At 40.7% G+C, this 17094-nt stretch overlaps 1 protein-coding gene across 1 annotated transcript in view; it reads right to left on the minus strand.

Annotated features, from left to right (window-relative positions):
* The window catches only part of phc2b (polyhomeotic homolog 2b (Drosophila)), a 67214-nt gene extending 51664 nt beyond the window's left edge, over positions 1–15550 (minus strand). The window contains exon 1 of the mRNA XM_034683885.1: positions 15351–15550. The gene's annotated coding sequence lies outside the window, so the exon portion shown is untranslated. The remainder of the gene's footprint in view (positions 1–15350) is intronic.
* Between the last annotated feature and the right edge of the window lie 1544 nt (positions 15551–17094).

A 17094-nucleotide genomic window follows, 5' to 3' on the forward strand; every position in this document is an offset into this window, starting at 1 on the left:
AACATAATGCCACTTGGAAAAGCTACAGCGCCTTATGATTTCTTATATTATGAAGGGATTCAATGTTAAAACCAAGCAACAACCTCGGGCCAAGAGAATTGAAGTGTTAAAAACTACAGTTTTTCGAGTGTCCACTTCAGGCTGGCTCCGAAAGTACCGGAAACCACATACACGCAAATTCAAAAAAAGACGATCTTTACAGCAGAAATAAACATGTTTACAGCCTGGTACAAAAAACAAGTGTAGTTCGAATAGCTCAATTCTTAATCGGCAAACACTGTGCGGGGGGTGAATTTTTTCATAACGCAGCAGTTTTGAAGATATCAAGATTACGAGTTTTCCATTATGAGAGGCATTACTTGATTGACAGGCGGGAACACTGTAGCCGTTTGCTAGGAGGCTCAAAGCCAGCCTCTTTACCTCACACTCACTTGACAGAAGTTCATTTGAGTTCAACATTTCCAATATGGCTACCGCCGACGATTGGCTACCGCCGACGATTGGCCACAAAACACCGCTTCAGAAACAGATGGGTGGCGTCACATTACCTCCATTATTTACACAGTCTATGGTTAAAACGCAGAATATATAGGAAATGTCAATACGTAGGTATCCTTTTAAAAATTATTTGATTCCTACAGATTTTAAACCGGGAGAGTTGCAGCAGTGAGACCCAGCCTGCAAGAATTTAAAGTCACCTCATGGCTTCATGAGGAAAAATGCATTGCACAATGTTTTCTTTCCGCGATATTTACTTGGATATGGAAATAGAGGAAATTAAACCACATAAATGTGAGCTTTCTTATCCACTAAATGCAAAAATCTAACATTAAAAATGAATTAAAAAATAACTCAGTTTCTCTATCTATCTGCAGTTGTTTTTGTTTTGAATATTACCAGTGTTTGCAACACATTTCTTCTGAATCAAAAGGTACAAAAAGTGATTTCTTTCATCAATAAATTATTACTAATTAATCTGAGGTTAGCCAACAGCAGGCTAAAGGTTCATTTGACTGCATCAAAAAAAAAATTGTCATTTTATAGATAAAAGAAGTTCATTGATATCTATGAAATGCTTCATGTGTCCTTACTGAATTGCTGAAAATCTAATTCCCCTCCACATGAAAATAAACAGCTTTTGGAGAGACTGGCATAGAAAAGATAAAGAAATACAAGACAATAAAACTGAACCAAGCAGATTATAAACTGGATTTCATATGGTCCTATAGCTGAAACCAAATCAGGCAGAAATGCCGGGTTGTAAACAAAGCACTGCTGCTGCCAAAGCCGGCCTGCCCTGTATGCAGTCATTAGCCTACATCCCACAGTCTGCTTCCATCACCTCCTCATGTGAAGAGAGGGGAGGGAATCCCCTCTGGTAATGATGCCTTCAGTCCCTGTCCTTCTGAGAGGAGTCAGCCATCCATCAGTGAAGGGGAGCAATGAAGTGCACCCCTACCCCAATCCTTCTTAACCCCACTGCCATATCTATAGCAACTATCAAGCTTTCAGTCCTTTATTTTGGGGCAAACTTCTCGTGCTCGTGGTAAATGGTGAGCCCAGTGTGTCTGAGAGCACATCAGAGCAGCTCGAGGGGCCCTGTAATACACCGCAGAGAGCCGGTCAACCCATAACAACACAATTCAGCACTTTGCGCCCATCACAAGCGAACATATTGATCCTCTCGATCTGGCATTACGAGACCGCAGAAAGTGTCTGTGAGATCTGAGTGTAAAAGGACTTGCATAGCCTGCAGGAGGATGAGAGCTGTTAAGAGACTGTCAGACAGACTGGCTGTCTCTACAGAGCTGAGATCACAGAGAGGAAGTGCAGAAGCCTCCATCAGGGTCCATCCTGCAGTCTGTAGACATGAACAGTTTGATGACCCACATTAAGATCACCACAAGAAGACAGCTGCACAGATCGATTGATGTGTGATAATGGCTCCAACAGTCAGGACATCCACAGAGAAATGCATGTTTGGATGTGTGTTTTGTGTGTGTATGTTTCTGTGTGTGTGTGTGTGTGTGTGTGTGTGTGTGTGTGTGTGTGTGTGTGTGTGTGTGTGTGTGTGTGTGTCTGTGTGTGTGTGCAAGGGGAACTCTGCTGCTGAGACAAAGCCCCCTAACCCTGATACTCCTACCTCCTCCTGCCCCCCCAGCGCGATGCAGGGGTATGATGCCCCATCCCCCGGGAGCGTGTGGTCCTTCTGCAGGATGTTGCTCTTCTTTGTCTGCCTGCTTGCCTGCCTGACTGACTGGCTGCCTGGCTGACTGAGTGATGACTGAGCGTGTGCAAGCGTGTTTCTGTGTGCCGTATCCAAAAAAGCCCCCCCTAGCCCCTCTTGTCTACCCCCAACTCACAGCGAGCTCGTCGTCCCAGCATCAACACCCCACTCCACCAACCAGGCCGCGGCCTGCCTCCTGATTATGTGGTATCCTAGCGACAGCCAACGGGGTGCCTATGGAATCCCCGTGCAGAGCCGCATGCTGATTGGACAACAGGATCCTCCCTAATGAAGATGATGGTAATGATTTTACGCCGTGTCTCCCCTCCCCCCTTTGCTGCTGCCTGAATACTGAATTTTTTAAAGATGCATGGACCCTCCTACACAAGGGTGTTGTTTTTACAGTTAACCCAAAGTAATGGTGTGCTCCATTAAAATGACAGTTCAGAGATAGCACACTCTTTATTTTGCTAAGTGTGTGTCTGGACAGCTGCAGGTAAAAGCTCATTTTCCAATTCAGTTATTTAAAACTGCACTGCAGGTCCACACCGCCTCTCCACACTGCAAAAACTCAAAATCTTACCAAGGGAAATTGTCTTGTTTTTATTCAAAATGTCTTATCCCACTAATTTAAGATACATTCACTTAGTAACAATTGAGTAAGACAATGCATTTTAAATATCTTGTTAAGTCAAACAATCTTGAAATGATCATGTTTTGAGAAAGAAAGAAAGAAAGAAAGAAAGAAAGAAAGAAAGAAAGAAAGAAAGAAAGAAAGAAAGAAAGAAAGTTTTTTTAAAAGGGTGGGTTTCAGTTTTCAGGCACTGTTTCTTCTAAATTAGATACAAAATATACATCCTCCAACTACATGCTCACAATGAAACACCTACTTTGAGCATAGCTGGATTAAAACAACATGACTGAATCTTATTATATCCAGCTAACTGTGAGAAGACATTATATCTCAAAATGCTCAAATTAAACTTTGTAATATTATTTCATGTACAAGTTGGTCTTAAACCTAGAGAAGTGCCACTATAATACAACTCAAATTACGGTGAATTTATCTCAAATGAAGTTGACATGAAATGTATTAGTGCAAGTATCTTTTTTTGAGTGAAAAAATACTAATTGTTAGCATTCCTGGCTTATTCTGAGACACTAAGCTTTAAAATACTGGTCAAATATTGCTTAAAATAAGTTTTCCGTGCTAATTTTAAGATCACAGTTTTCTAAATATTTCAGCTTATATTAAGAAATCTTACCAAGAAAATTTTCACTTGTTCTCTTGGTAGTTTTTTTTTTTTTTTGCTTATTTCTAGGTAAAAGTACCTTGAAATACGTTTTTTTTTTCTTCTTGTTTTTGGAGGGGCATTTTTTCCAGTACATCATCATCATCATTTCATCCACACTGGAAAAAATGCCCCTCCAAAAACAAGAAGAAAAACCTTATTTCAAGGTACTTTTTAAAAATCTACGAATAGAACAAGTGAAAATTTGCTTGGTTAGATTTCTTAAAATGAGACGTAATATCTTGAAAGCTGTGATCTTAAAATAAGCAGGGAAAACGCATTTTAAGCACTATTTTACCAGTATTTTAAAGCTTAAATACTTGCTTGTTTTTTAAGATAAGCCAGCAATGCTCAAAAGTAGGTGTTTCATTGTGAGCATGTAGTTTGAGGATGTATATTTTTATCTGGTTTAGAAGAAACAGTGCCTGAAAACTGTAGCCCACCATTAATAAAAACATTTTTTTTTCTTTCTTTCTTTACTTCTTTCTTTCTTTCTTTACTTCTTTCTTTCTTTCTTTCTTTCTTTCTTTCTTTCATTCTCTCTTTCATTATTTCTTTCTTCCTTTCTTTCTTTTATCAATGGAGTTGTTTTCTGATAGATTCTCCAATAAAATGCATTTACTTCAATCAAGATTATCAGTCTCCTACAAATAAGATCTTAGCTTGAAAAATGTAGGAAATGTAAAATAAACCTTGTTTCTTCTAAATTACAACTCAAAATAAGATCATTTAAAAATTGTTTGACTTAAGATATTTAAGATGCATTGTCTTAAAACAAGTCCCTCTATCTTGCTCAAATGTTACCTGTTGAGTAAATGTATCTTAAATCAAGTGGTATAAGACATTTTTACTAAAAATGAGACAATTTCACTCACCTCTGAGTGGGCCAATTTAGAATCATAACATCAAGCAAAAGGACAGGAGCAGTGACTTCTGTCCACACTGAACATCTAATCCATTATCTTACTAGCAGGGCGGCAATCATTGTCAATTTAGTGGGAAAAACTGACACCAACACTGGAGTTAAGAAAAAACTGGAAGACAAAGAAATTGCATGTTTGAAGATACCAATTACTCGGTATTTGCGCACCATGCGAGGTAGTTTAAGACCGAATCCATGTTGTAATTTACCCTAATACTGCTCAAACTGCACCATTACATCCCTACCTAACAGCACAATCTCAGAAAGCGAGCCAGGTCGCAGTGGGAAAGCGTCTCATCAGCTATTTTTAGCCGTCATTGAAATGAAATGCAAAACAATAGAAGAAGAAAATTATGATCCTGCTGTAAAAGTGAAATGGGATAGCTTTGCCATTGAATTCAAAGCGTCTTTAATGACAGCAGATTCATTTCTGTGGAATAGTGCAGATAAAACTGGTGGATAATGGCATACTTATGGTCTGCCCCGACACATTAACACGCCACCAGACTGTCTGTCTGTATGAAATGTAGCCATTTGAATCATTTGGAGCTCCGATGTGGTATTGATTGGGGCCAACCATGCGTGAACCTCATTGATTATCATCTTCTCATTAGCATATAGATTAGCTGGCAGTGCAGCCGGGAACGCAGGCCTGGAGTGTCGTCCTCGGCGAACAGATGGGGGTCAGAATGAGAGAAAAGGAGACGGTATTTAGTTGGCTCAGTTTTCTGTATGAGCTGCTTGATGATGAACTTTAGGATCTTAAAGCTGCAGACCTCCACACTGCTGTGATATCCCAGAACAAGCATAGAGCAATCAAAGTGAAGTGAGGCGTGAGGGGCAGTCCAGCGAGGGGCTTTTCAAAGAAGTAGACCCCGCCTTCTGTTCAAAGGGCGTTCAAGCTCATTATCAATTAAAGAACACTAATGCTGAAGAAGCTTTTTCAAAGGGAATCACTGAAGAACATGAACTTTACTTAGTGCTGGCCTCTATTTAAGATCCCTGCGGTAAAAAAGCGACATACGAAGTGTGCTGAATTAACTAAATACTCACTGAGATCCAGTCAAACAAAACATAAAAGCAACTTACAAAAAAAAAGACCCTACTTCACATGTTCAGCATCACAACCCTTTAAAACAGGAAGTCCTCTGCCTCTGAGGGGTTCGATGTCTTCATTAAGGTTGTTTGTCCGTCTGGTTTCAATTACTGTTTGTCGAGAGCTGCCCGTTTCTACTCACACAGGAGAGATGGAACATCTGCCCGCCAGACTCATCAAGTTTAATGGACACAATCGCACGTTCAAGCTGGTAGGTTTTTTTTATTAAGTGGAAGATCAGCCATCCTGTCTTTATGAGCTAGAGCTTGAAGGAGACTGTTATTACTGCAGTATATGCATCAACACTATAGAGCAATTTATGTGCATGCTTAACAGGAATCAAGCCACACAATATGCGCCAAACCATATGCTCAAGTGACGGATCATTTAAAAACCGAGCAGTATGCACTACCAGTCAAAAGTGTGGACACACCTTCTCATTCAATGGTTTTTAGTTATTTTAATTATTTTTGACATTGTAGTTTAATACTGAAGACATCAAAACTATGAAATAATATGGATTTGCCATATTATGAATTACAACAGTAGAATACGGCTATCCATTGTGTACTAACCTTACCTCTGAACAACACAACTGATGGTCTGAAACACATTAAGAAAGCAAGTAATTGAACAAATTAACTCTTGACAAGGCTCATGTTAATTAGAAACCATTCCAGGAGACCACTTCATGAAGCAGACTGAGAGAATACCAAGAGTGTGTAAAGCTGTCATGAAGGAAAAAGGGGGCTAATTTAAAGAATCTAAAATATAAAACATATTCTGGTTTGTTTAACACTTTTTTGTTAATTCAATAATTCCATATATGTTCTTTCATAGGTTTGATGTCTTCCTTATTAATTTACAGTGTTTCAAATAATTAAAATAAATACAAACCCTTGAATGAGTAGGTGTTTCCAAACTTTTGACTGGCAGTGTAGGTCCACACTCAGCAGCCCCTGCCTCAAAAGGGAGCTTCTCGACACAGGACTTCCAACAGACACGTGTCCTGTCCGGCTCAGTGCTCTCTCGTCCATCAACACCCACCGATTGCGTTTTCAGAAGGTAGCAAGGAGCAGGACTGCCGGACAGCTGGAATCATGTGACCAAGGTTTACACGCAATAATTACTGAATCAACGAATATCCTCTTCTTCTCCTCGTCCATTGTAGTTAAGTGAAATACGATCTGGTGATAACACAGAGTGTTTTATTCTGAAAATTAACCAGATGTTTTCATTTTGTTTTGGTGCCTGACTTCCTGTCCCATTCCATCTGCTCTGTGCAGATTGATGCGGCGTATCTGATCCGGAGGGTTCTGAGGGTTTTTGTTTGAGCAGCTGAATGCAAACAAGCACGATGAGGGATAATTATTGAGGCTCTTTTAGGGCATACACCTTTAAATATTTACTTGTACTAACAGAAAGCTTGATGCTCTTTGTTTACTTTATAATGTGAGTTCCTTCTATCATTTTAAACACACATAATTGTTGGAAAGCCATACATAAACACACGTCATAAAGCCATCTAAGACCAGATCTAACACAGCCTTAAACGTCAGCCTCACTCTGCTTAATCTGTAATGGATGACAAGGCGTGCCCTCTGAACCCTGACAGTAAAAGCACGCCACAGCATCCTTTGCCCCACACAGACGCACTTCCTCAGTGATGCAGGGGTCATCCCCTGAGGACAATAATGGTTGATGAGTCTTGTCCAAACAGAGCAAACAGACCGCTGCCTTTGTTAGAGTCTGTAAGACAGAGATACCCTCTGATCCAAAGGCCAGATTGCTCGGTTCTCTGTAATTGAGACGTCTGACTCAGACCCTTCCACAGCTGAGTAGACCAGCACAAAGAAGCTCTGGCTGCTTTCCAGGTTAAGTGTGCTGAGCGTGTGTGTACCATTCCTCATGCTGTGAAGATACAAAACACTTTCGCTTGACCCTCCCCTGCAGTAATTTTTTGTTCAGCCACATTTAGTATGGCCCTTTGGCCTGGGAGGTGCAGATTGCTCCATGAGATGTAAAACCCACTTGGATCGTTAATAATTCTTAAAATAAACCCGGAAGAAGTGGACAGCAACGCAGAGAGCGGGCCGCCGTCTGACAGATCCATCAAAGATTCTTCCTCTGATCTATAAATACCACGGTTAAATAGTTTTGGCAAGCTTGCAGATTAGAAACCGGCATCAATCCAGACTTTCAATCAGAGCTCTCTCTGAGGAATCACTCTCAGGCGTCAATCACACCAAATGAGAAAAAAAAATAGGTCAGGTGCGAGCCGAGATGAGCAGCAGCGCAGAAAGATGTAGGGCTACGCTACAAACAAGCATTTCCATTTTCTATCAGAGCCAGCAGAGGACCAGCCAGACTTCAGAGGTTCATTCAAGGACAAGAGACGAGCTTCTGGGTCATGAGACGCTCACAGCGCACAAGTAGAACAAGGACACTATTCTCCATACCTCTGAGGATGTTCTTCTTTATCACATTTCTACATATGGGGAATAAAAACAGAACATCAGTTATTTATTATTATTTGGATTAACATTGCTTTCTTTATTGTAAATTTGCCTCATTATGTTAATTGTATTCGTATCAATTATTAATCCCTCTTTCAGTTCTCTTTCCTGTTCGGTCGCTTCTCCCCAAACATTTTTAATCACTTTTTTATTTTACTCAGTTATTTGTTGAAACTTCTTTTGTTTATTTATTCTTCATTATGCAAATGAGGGGCATCTCATTCAGAGCATGTCACGGGGTCAACTCTCTGCCTGTGAGTTGATTGACCTCAAAGCTGCCTGGCCCCGACATTGCCAACGACATGAGGGGGGATAATTCAAAGAGTTTACTGGTAAGGGGTTGGGAACAGTTTGGATAGGCCCTCAAATCACTTTAACACCGGGTGTAATAAATTAAAGGAGCAATTAAACAAAATAACTGGTGTTATATTTTATCAGTAGGCTGGTTTACACTTCCGTGTCGCCCCTATGCAGCGGGGGCTGACGCAGATTTGAGCTCTACATACTTGTGTGTCGATGTGTCCCTGTCAAGTAGCAATGCTCAGCTGAAACGCTTGAGGGCAGTGTGGTCTCTCTGATAGTCGGGTCATCTGTTTCCAGCCCCTCACGATCTCTGTTTACTTTTTCATAGCGATTCGAATGTGTTATGTTAATTTAAAACTGATACATGTTGCTGTTTATCATACAGACATGATTACAGGTAAGAATAGAGAGGAGACGTCAGAGGAGATTAAATATACGGCTGATGTCCAGGATCCCAGAGGTTAAAACGGGAAATACCAGTGCCGCCTAGCGGACCAATCACAGGGCTTGCGGCCCCCCATCGATTTGACACGTGTACATTTTGGAGCACGTCCCTACGTGTGTAGGTCTCTGCGTAGGTAGGGGAGTTACACAGACCATGGGCATAGGCTACGCCATGGATCCCAACAGAAGTATAAACCAGGCTTAAGTGTGCATTCATCAAGTTTTTATTAAATGTACCATAACATTTGGAATATAAGTTGCAAGAGATGCACAAGTTTTGGTTTGGTGGGGGTTCGAGAGGGGGGTAAAAGGTTTTAAGTGTTTTCTTACATGAAGAACTGCTGTATACTTGTCTCAAACTGAGGAATTTCTCAAACAAACCAGCAGTCAGCAAGGTTATTTACTTTATAGTGTACCAAACGTTTTCTTTAAATAGATGATTATGACTTAAAGCTAGGGTTGGTAGTCTCGGAAAACCAGCATGAATTTGAATGTAGCTTTTTCCTCATGACTCCGTCTAACCCCTCCCCTCCTCCCTCGGAGCTCCTCCAAAACGACGCCCCCCCCCCCCCGCTCACATGCACGAGCGCCGCTGATTCTCGACCATATGATCGTGACTGATTCAAAACCGGTCCTCACCAAAACATTATCATAGTGAAAGTTAAAAACACAAACAAACATGGCTGCTGTTAGTACTCACAACTATCATGCTAGCATTATCCAGTTGTACCCGTGACACGATATCAGGAGAAAAGTTATAACACATATAATACTGTACAGCTCTACTGTTTGTTTAAACGTGTTCAGTGTAGATGTTCTTAATTCCTACAGTGTTGACGGTCAGTGAAGGCATCAGGAGAGGTTTAGAGTGTGCGAGTGGGAGAGACAAGAGGAGAAGTTTTTCATTCATTCAAACATTGATTGTTGCTTTGTTGGTTGGCGTGATCACGGCCGACAGTGACCGGTTATTAAAGCTCAACGTGTTCACGAATCGGCTCGTCATCACTACAGCGTCCGGACGGACGCTACAATAATATATATTTTCTGTAGGACTTACTGAACGTCATTAATTATTCTGCTTGTTGGTGAGAGCTTTTTAGACTCTGATCCGGACTACAGTCCTGAGCAAAGCACTTCAACAAGTCAGAGGGGACAGGCCCGAGCACGAGCGAGAGGGGCAGTAAATAGAGTCAGGGGAAGTAGAGGCAGGAGACGGGGACTCGGAGGAGTGCACGCCGGGGAAATGTACGCGCAGGAGGAGGGCAGAACGGCTGGACAGGATTTGATTGGTTTAAAATTTGGGGGAGCCAAAAAACGGTGATTGGTTGGTGTTTTCCCAGGTTTACTCCGGCTGTAGATAGCAGTTTTTTTTCACTCTTTTTTTAGGAACACATCATGTAATGATTGCCATCAGGACATAAAGATCATTTTAACCAGTATGACAAAAAAGTGTATCTAAATCTGATTACCACCCCAGCTTTAACATGCGAGAAACACTGTTTAATCGTGGCGCCTATAGCCTGGTCTGCCTTGATTTGCATCCAGCAGGACGCTTACATCTTCTGAGTAAAACCATAGACTGTATAAATAATGGACATATCCGTGACGTCACCCATCTGTTTCTGAAGCGCTGTTTGAGGCCAGTCGGCAGCGGCAGCCATATTGGAAATGTTGAACTCAATCTAAATGCTGTCGAACTAGTGTGAGGTAAAGAGGCAGGCTTTGAGCCTCTTAACCAACAGTGATCCGCCTATCAATTAAGTCAGCTGAGCCTCTCATAATGGAAAACTAGTTATCGTAATATCTACAAAATTGCTGCGTTAGAAAAAATTTCACCCCCCGTACAGTGGGTGCCAATAGAGAAATTAGCTCTTCATACCAGGCTGTAAGCATGTTTATTTCTGCTAAAGATCGGCTTTTTTTAATTGGTGTCTATGTGGTTTCCAGTACTTCCCTCAGCCTCAAGCGGATCCTCGATGAACTGCATTTTTTAACACTTCCGCATTGGACTCATATTTATAGACCGGAGGTTGCCGCTTGGGTAAAACATAGTAAAACAATAACATCCCTCTCTATCTTATTCACCAGATTTTTATGGTATTTTTTTATTTGCATGCTCCATCCTCTACACCTATGGACTACAAAGCCTTCACTGTTATAATGACAACAATAAAAGCAATTACTTTCCCCTGATTTGCATAAATATTTATACAACAAAGATGATTGAAAACTGTAAGCAAATGCCATGAATCACAACACATTAAGGCAAATGCAAAGGTCTACCCAATAAGGAAAGGAGGATGTAAAGTTCCCCCAGGTTTATCTCATTACTCAACCATACACTCACCTCTGAAAACAACATGCTTAGTAATGAAATATTCTTTCCTTTAACCCTCATAATTTATATTTTATGCAACAAACTGCTCTGACTCACTCAGGTTTCCACCTATAGATTTTTAATAACGGTGCTGCTTGGTGCAGAGGACTATACTCTCTGTGGAGCTCGTACTCGTAATGAATATAAACACAACAATTTCCCGGTGCCTGCGTTGACTTGATGCAATAAATGCCGTCGCTTACTTCACCTTGGGGAAAAAATGTGACATTTGTTTAAGCAAAACATCTGAAAACATCTTTGTTGTTGCGTCTTTTAAGCAGGTGGATGTTTGAAGAGCTCCTCTGTGTCATGCTGGCTGTCAACGGGTGACACGCTTTTTCAACAAAGGGCATTTCTGCTCCTTTAAACCCTCTGCGCAGCTTTTTCATCCATGCAGAGGTAGATATTTACTTCTCCCAGTCAAACCTGGCTTGTTTTTTTGCATTTTAACACACATTTGACTTTGGAATTACAAAAAAAACACTGTCCCCTTATATAAATATTCTCCTTCCACTAATTAACAAAGACTTGAAAATGATTTCCTGATATGATGCAGACCTAATGAGAACCTATTTCTGGAAATGCTTTGTATACCTATGTCTGAAACTGGCACCTCGCATGTACGGAAACACATCTGGTCAGAACCATGCCAGAGGAAGCATGCCCAGGTATTCTGTTTCTGCACAAGACAAAGGATCCAAATCCAGTCCAGCATTTTGTGAGGAGTGAATACATCAGGCCTCTCTGATAGGATCATGATTTTTGCTAGTAGTTGTAGTGAAGCAAGTGAATATGATGTGGGAGCACTGCAGTCTCTTTACATGGAAATGCATTCAAAACATGGCTTTGATGTGTGGCTCATACTCCTGTGTGGAATAAAGAAATCAGAAATGTCTCAGTAAACAAACGATTCATTATAGCAAATGTTAAGCATTAGAGCAAGTGGCGGCAAGATGTATAACCCGGGACTTCCACCAAATCCATGTCCGATCCATCTCCGATCCGCTGTGGTCCAGCCCTGTGCTGCCTTCTGAAAACGCAACCGGTGGGTGTTGACCATAGACTGTAGGATAGCGTCGCTCCGCCTTTTCCCATTCCTGAGACTCAGCCGGAACGCAACGGAGCGGATCCAGTGGAAGTTAACACATTTACTAGAATAGAAAACTATTAGATCCAGTGCTGTGACAGATCAGAGACAGACCGGACATGGATCCGGTGGAATTTGGCTGTGAGAAGCTGGCCCTGCAAATGTGTGTGGCTGTGTGATCTCAGGTTTAAAAAGGGGCACTTTGTTTATCATCATAGCTTCTCATGCTATTAATTAGATAAAGCAAGCAGCCCCCTGTAATTAACCCCGTTAGCTCTGAGAGAAATATTTGAGCTTCTTCAGCGAGGCTGAGGCAGATTGTTATTCTTGGAACGAGAGAATAAGTGTCCATGATCTCTTCAGAGCGCTGATAATGAGGAGGAGTGTAACAACAGCAACAAAAGGGCAGGGCCTCATTTGAGGAAGAGTTATCTGCTGAAGAATAAAAATTGATAACCCTTTAATTGATGTGGCTGCAGGATGTGTATACAGTATTTGATATGTGCAAAATGCTCATGTATGTGGCTACTTTGGTTCCACTGAGGCAAGGACAACATAAAAACCCACTATCCCAGCATTTCTACACTGCAAATCCACCTAGACTTTTCAAAATGTGAGTCTGACACAACATGCAACAGAACAAGTGTCAATAACCGCAGAGCACTTTAGAGGAGAGATGACAACATCAACCTTGAAATGGGTTGCTAGCTTACCATTCCTCTCCTGGGCTGTTAAGCTGCACACAGCAGCTTTGAATAACCTTTAACTAAAACTCAACGAGGACACAGAAGAGTGAAGAAATGGTGACTGATAATGATCAGTCTGGTGACACTTGGACAGTAACTATGTTAACAATTCAGTGTGCTTTATGGTTCTAATGCATTACTTTTCATATCAGTAATGCACTGTTCAGCATCTGAGGATGTGTCTGAGGAGGCATGTGGGTTTGTTTTTCTTTCCAGGTAACTGCTGCCTGACTAAACACAACTTTGTTGAGACCTGTTCAGCCTCGATGGATCAGTGTTCACAGTGTGTATAGTTTATATTACAAATTCTACTGATATTGTCATTCTTTGTTCCCTTTTGCTCGCTGTATATTTTCATTGCATCAGTTCACTATGTTATTTTTTGATAGCTGCCATAACAAGTGAATCATGATTATGGTCATTAATATTTAACAGTAGTTCTGTTGTGTATTTTTTCAAAAAGAGAATAGTTTTCTTGATTGACTGGTCACTAATATTACAGTTCTCTATGAAAAAGTCATCAGTACATTTAAGCAGAATTCAACACATCTAACTAGAGCTGGGCGATAATTAGATAATGATAATTATCGTGATATAATTTTTCTCCATAAAATGTTCGATAAAATTTGATATATATAAACCCTTTAACTACACCCCCCCAACAACTGGAAAGGGAGGGGGCGCTAATGAGCCTGAAACGCTAGTTTCAACTCAACATTAAACAGAAGAAGAAGACGACATTGAACAGCCAATCAAGTCGCAGGGAGAGAAGTAGGCAGGGCTTCATTTTTTTTTTGAGCAGAATGTTAACACAGCTGAGCGAGCGACAGTGACACTGATGGAAACTCAAAACCTTCCAGCTCAAAGCAGAGTCGTGAGTCTAAACCTTGCAGGTGAAAAAATGTGGAAAAGGCTTCTGTCAGGACAAAATGAGAAATTTGCAAAAGTGCAACAGGTAGCTGACAACTTCTTCAAGATAAAACTATAACATTTAGCTAACAATAAACTGGCTTACTGATACTTGAAACGTCTATTAGCTGCAGCACAAAACAGCTCAAACAGGTGAAGAAAACTGCAAAAACAGTAAAGACCAACCTGGTTCATTTTAAATCAATTGTAGGCACCATGTACCAAGTTATGCATTAATTAATGCATTCCATGACTATCTCTCATTTTCCATATTTTATGACAGTGCAGATAAAACCTCTCCCTCTACAATCAGAAACTTTTCAAACAGGTAAAGAAAATAACAGACAACAAATCTGTCATATAGCATTGCAATTGCTGTCTCACATTAGTTTTCAAATACATCAGCAATCTAGCATTGTGTCCTCTTACAGACTTAAACAGAACAGTAGCAGAGTAACTTGAAGCACAGTGAACAGGGACTGTAACAGAAGATTTGAACAATCTGCCTTCTCCACAAAGGGGATGTCACCTCTGAAACACATCACCGACTGATATAAAGGTAACCCCAAAATAAAATCATTCACACCAACCTTTAAATGCTGGCAAAAAGCAAACCAAAGCTTTGCCAGTTTGGGGCATGTTGTATGTAGGGGATAATGTATAGTTTGCTGGTGGTTATGCAAAATAAACCCTGATGGCTACCAGCTAACTATACATTATCCCTTAGTTGGTGACTGTACTTTGTGATTTGTTGTGATGTTACCAAATGCTTTTTTTTTTTTAAATGTACAGGCACTGGGACAATACTTGAAAATCAGCAATAGCCATTAGCTATCTGTGCAGTGTAGAAGTTTCTACTTGACTAAATGCATGCTTAATAATGATAATCCTTCTATTTGCTCCTTATTCGGGTCACTGGAGGGCCAAGTCAGCACTATTCAAGCTGTAAAGTAGCATTGGGGCCATCCTCTCTGATAACCTACACTTGTCAAAATAAGTAACTCAACCTCTGTGCAAGGGGTTAAGACCTGAGGGAGCAAAGTTCCGCAGGGCAACATGCTCACTTTTGGGCAATATCTGATAAGATAAAGCTTAAAAAACACACACAAGAATGAGTGTTTTCTTCACTAACTTCATTCACAGCTGATTTCTTCATGATAACAGGCTGAATTCCGTTACAACACTGGCTAACGTTAGCACCACTTGGGTTATTGTTATTCGTGATGATGCATCTTTTTTTCTACAAGGCTACATGACATTCTGCAAGCTAAACTTGGATGATGAACTAATGTCAACATTAGCATGCAAGCTAAAAAACAAACCCTCTGTTTGGGGGCCGAGGAGACGTTAGCTAGTGCGACCATTTAACCTCGCGCGTTCCGACATACACACACACATTATCACACCGCCGAGAAGGACACAACACCTTACCGTTTGTCGTGAGTCCCGTAGCCTCGTTCCTCTGTCTGTTGTTTTTCCTGTTACTCTACTTCAGCATTTCTCTCTGCTGTTTGCTGTCTGTGTCTTCACAGGCTCTGAGCAGCAGAGCAGCAGCAGCAGCAGCAGCTAAAGAGCAGAGCAGGGGAGCAGAGGGAGGGCCAGAGCAACTCTTTTCATTTGCATTCCAAACTGGTAACGTGACGTAATCTCGACCAATGAGAGTAGAGTATGAGCTGAGACCCCGCCCCCTAGTCCCCCCGCCCCTTCTTGTTCTGAGTGCCATGCGCCTGTCAAGTGGCGACCGCTGTCCTTATCTCCATGGTAACAAAGGAAGGCTGTTAGCTTCATGGCTAAGCTTGAGTTTTAATTCTCAATGTTTTAATTCTTTATTTATTTTAGTAATAAGCAAGCACAGGAGAACCAGAGCAAGTTATTAGGATTTATTTGAATTTAGTGTCTATTTTAAAGGTGACATATCATTTTTTAATGGTTCTCTACCTGAAATATGTTTCCCTGGCATGTCTACAAACCCCCTGAAAATGAAAAAAATCCATTCTGCCCCTGTTCTGATTTCTCTACCTTTCTGTAAATGTGTGCTGAAACGAGCCGTTTCAGACTTCCGTGTTTTTGTTATGTCACAACAATATCCGGTCTGTAAGTCAGAGCTTGGAGCTTGTTCAGTCCATAGACTGTATAAAATAAAACTCAGCCCCACCTCCGTTTTTCATTACCTGCACAAATGTGTGCTAACAAGGAGCTTAGGAGGGAAGCATGCTAGTTGTATGCTGTATTAATAAACACAAAGGTTGGTTTTACTCCCCACGTCTGCAGATTTGAAGATCCAGTGGATCATTTTTATTTATCATGGAGAAGTGCTAGCGCTAGTTAGCATAGCCACATAGCTACATGTTCGTAGCTGTGTACCAAGACACACGTCGACATACTGACAAATAAAACAACAAGAAACACAAAATCTGTGACCAATCGTTCAGAAAGGTCCTGCTGCTCAGGATCAGATTCTGGATCAGATTCAGTGGGTTGAAGTAACGCGGGTCTGTGAGCAGCCGTGTATATTCAGCCAACATGTGAACATTTGATCAATGTGCTGGAGAGCCGAGGCCACATCCACTTCCTGAGGGGGCGTGGTCAGAGAGAAAACAGACCATTCTGAGCAGGGCTGACAAAGAGAGTTTTTCAGGCATGCCAAAATCTGATTTCAAAGTGGTTTTTTTTTAGCATAAACTTTAAAGACATGTTTTGGGGACCTCTTAGACCAATATATTTTGATCTAAAAAGCGTAGTATGTCACCTTTAAAGATTCCTTTCTTCTTGTGCCCCACATAAAGGTCAAAGGTCAGGTTCAGCACCTGCAAAAAGCACCATTGTCTGATGTTAGTTTACTACAGATCACTTTTTATTCTCTTTAAAAAATATATAAAGGTAGGGCCACTAGAAAAAAAATGAAGGTCAATTTATATATATTATTATTATTAATTTTATTATTATTATTATTATTATTATTATTATTATTATTATTATTATTATTATTATTATCATTCTGAGAAAAACTCAGAACTCTGAGACTAAAGTCAGAATTCAAAGATTAAAGTCAGAATTCTAAGAAAAAAGCCAGAATTCTGAGATTAAAGTTAGAAATTTGAGATCAAAGTCAGAATTCTGAGATTAAATCCGGTCTGATATTAAAGTCAGAATTCTGGTGGTCTTTCAAAATAAA

This window comes from Notolabrus celidotus, chromosome 1 (genome assembly GCF_009762535.1).
Source record: "Notolabrus celidotus isolate fNotCel1 chromosome 1, fNotCel1.pri, whole genome shotgun sequence".
Taxonomy (NCBI): domain Eukaryota; kingdom Metazoa; phylum Chordata; class Actinopteri; order Labriformes; family Labridae; genus Notolabrus; species Notolabrus celidotus.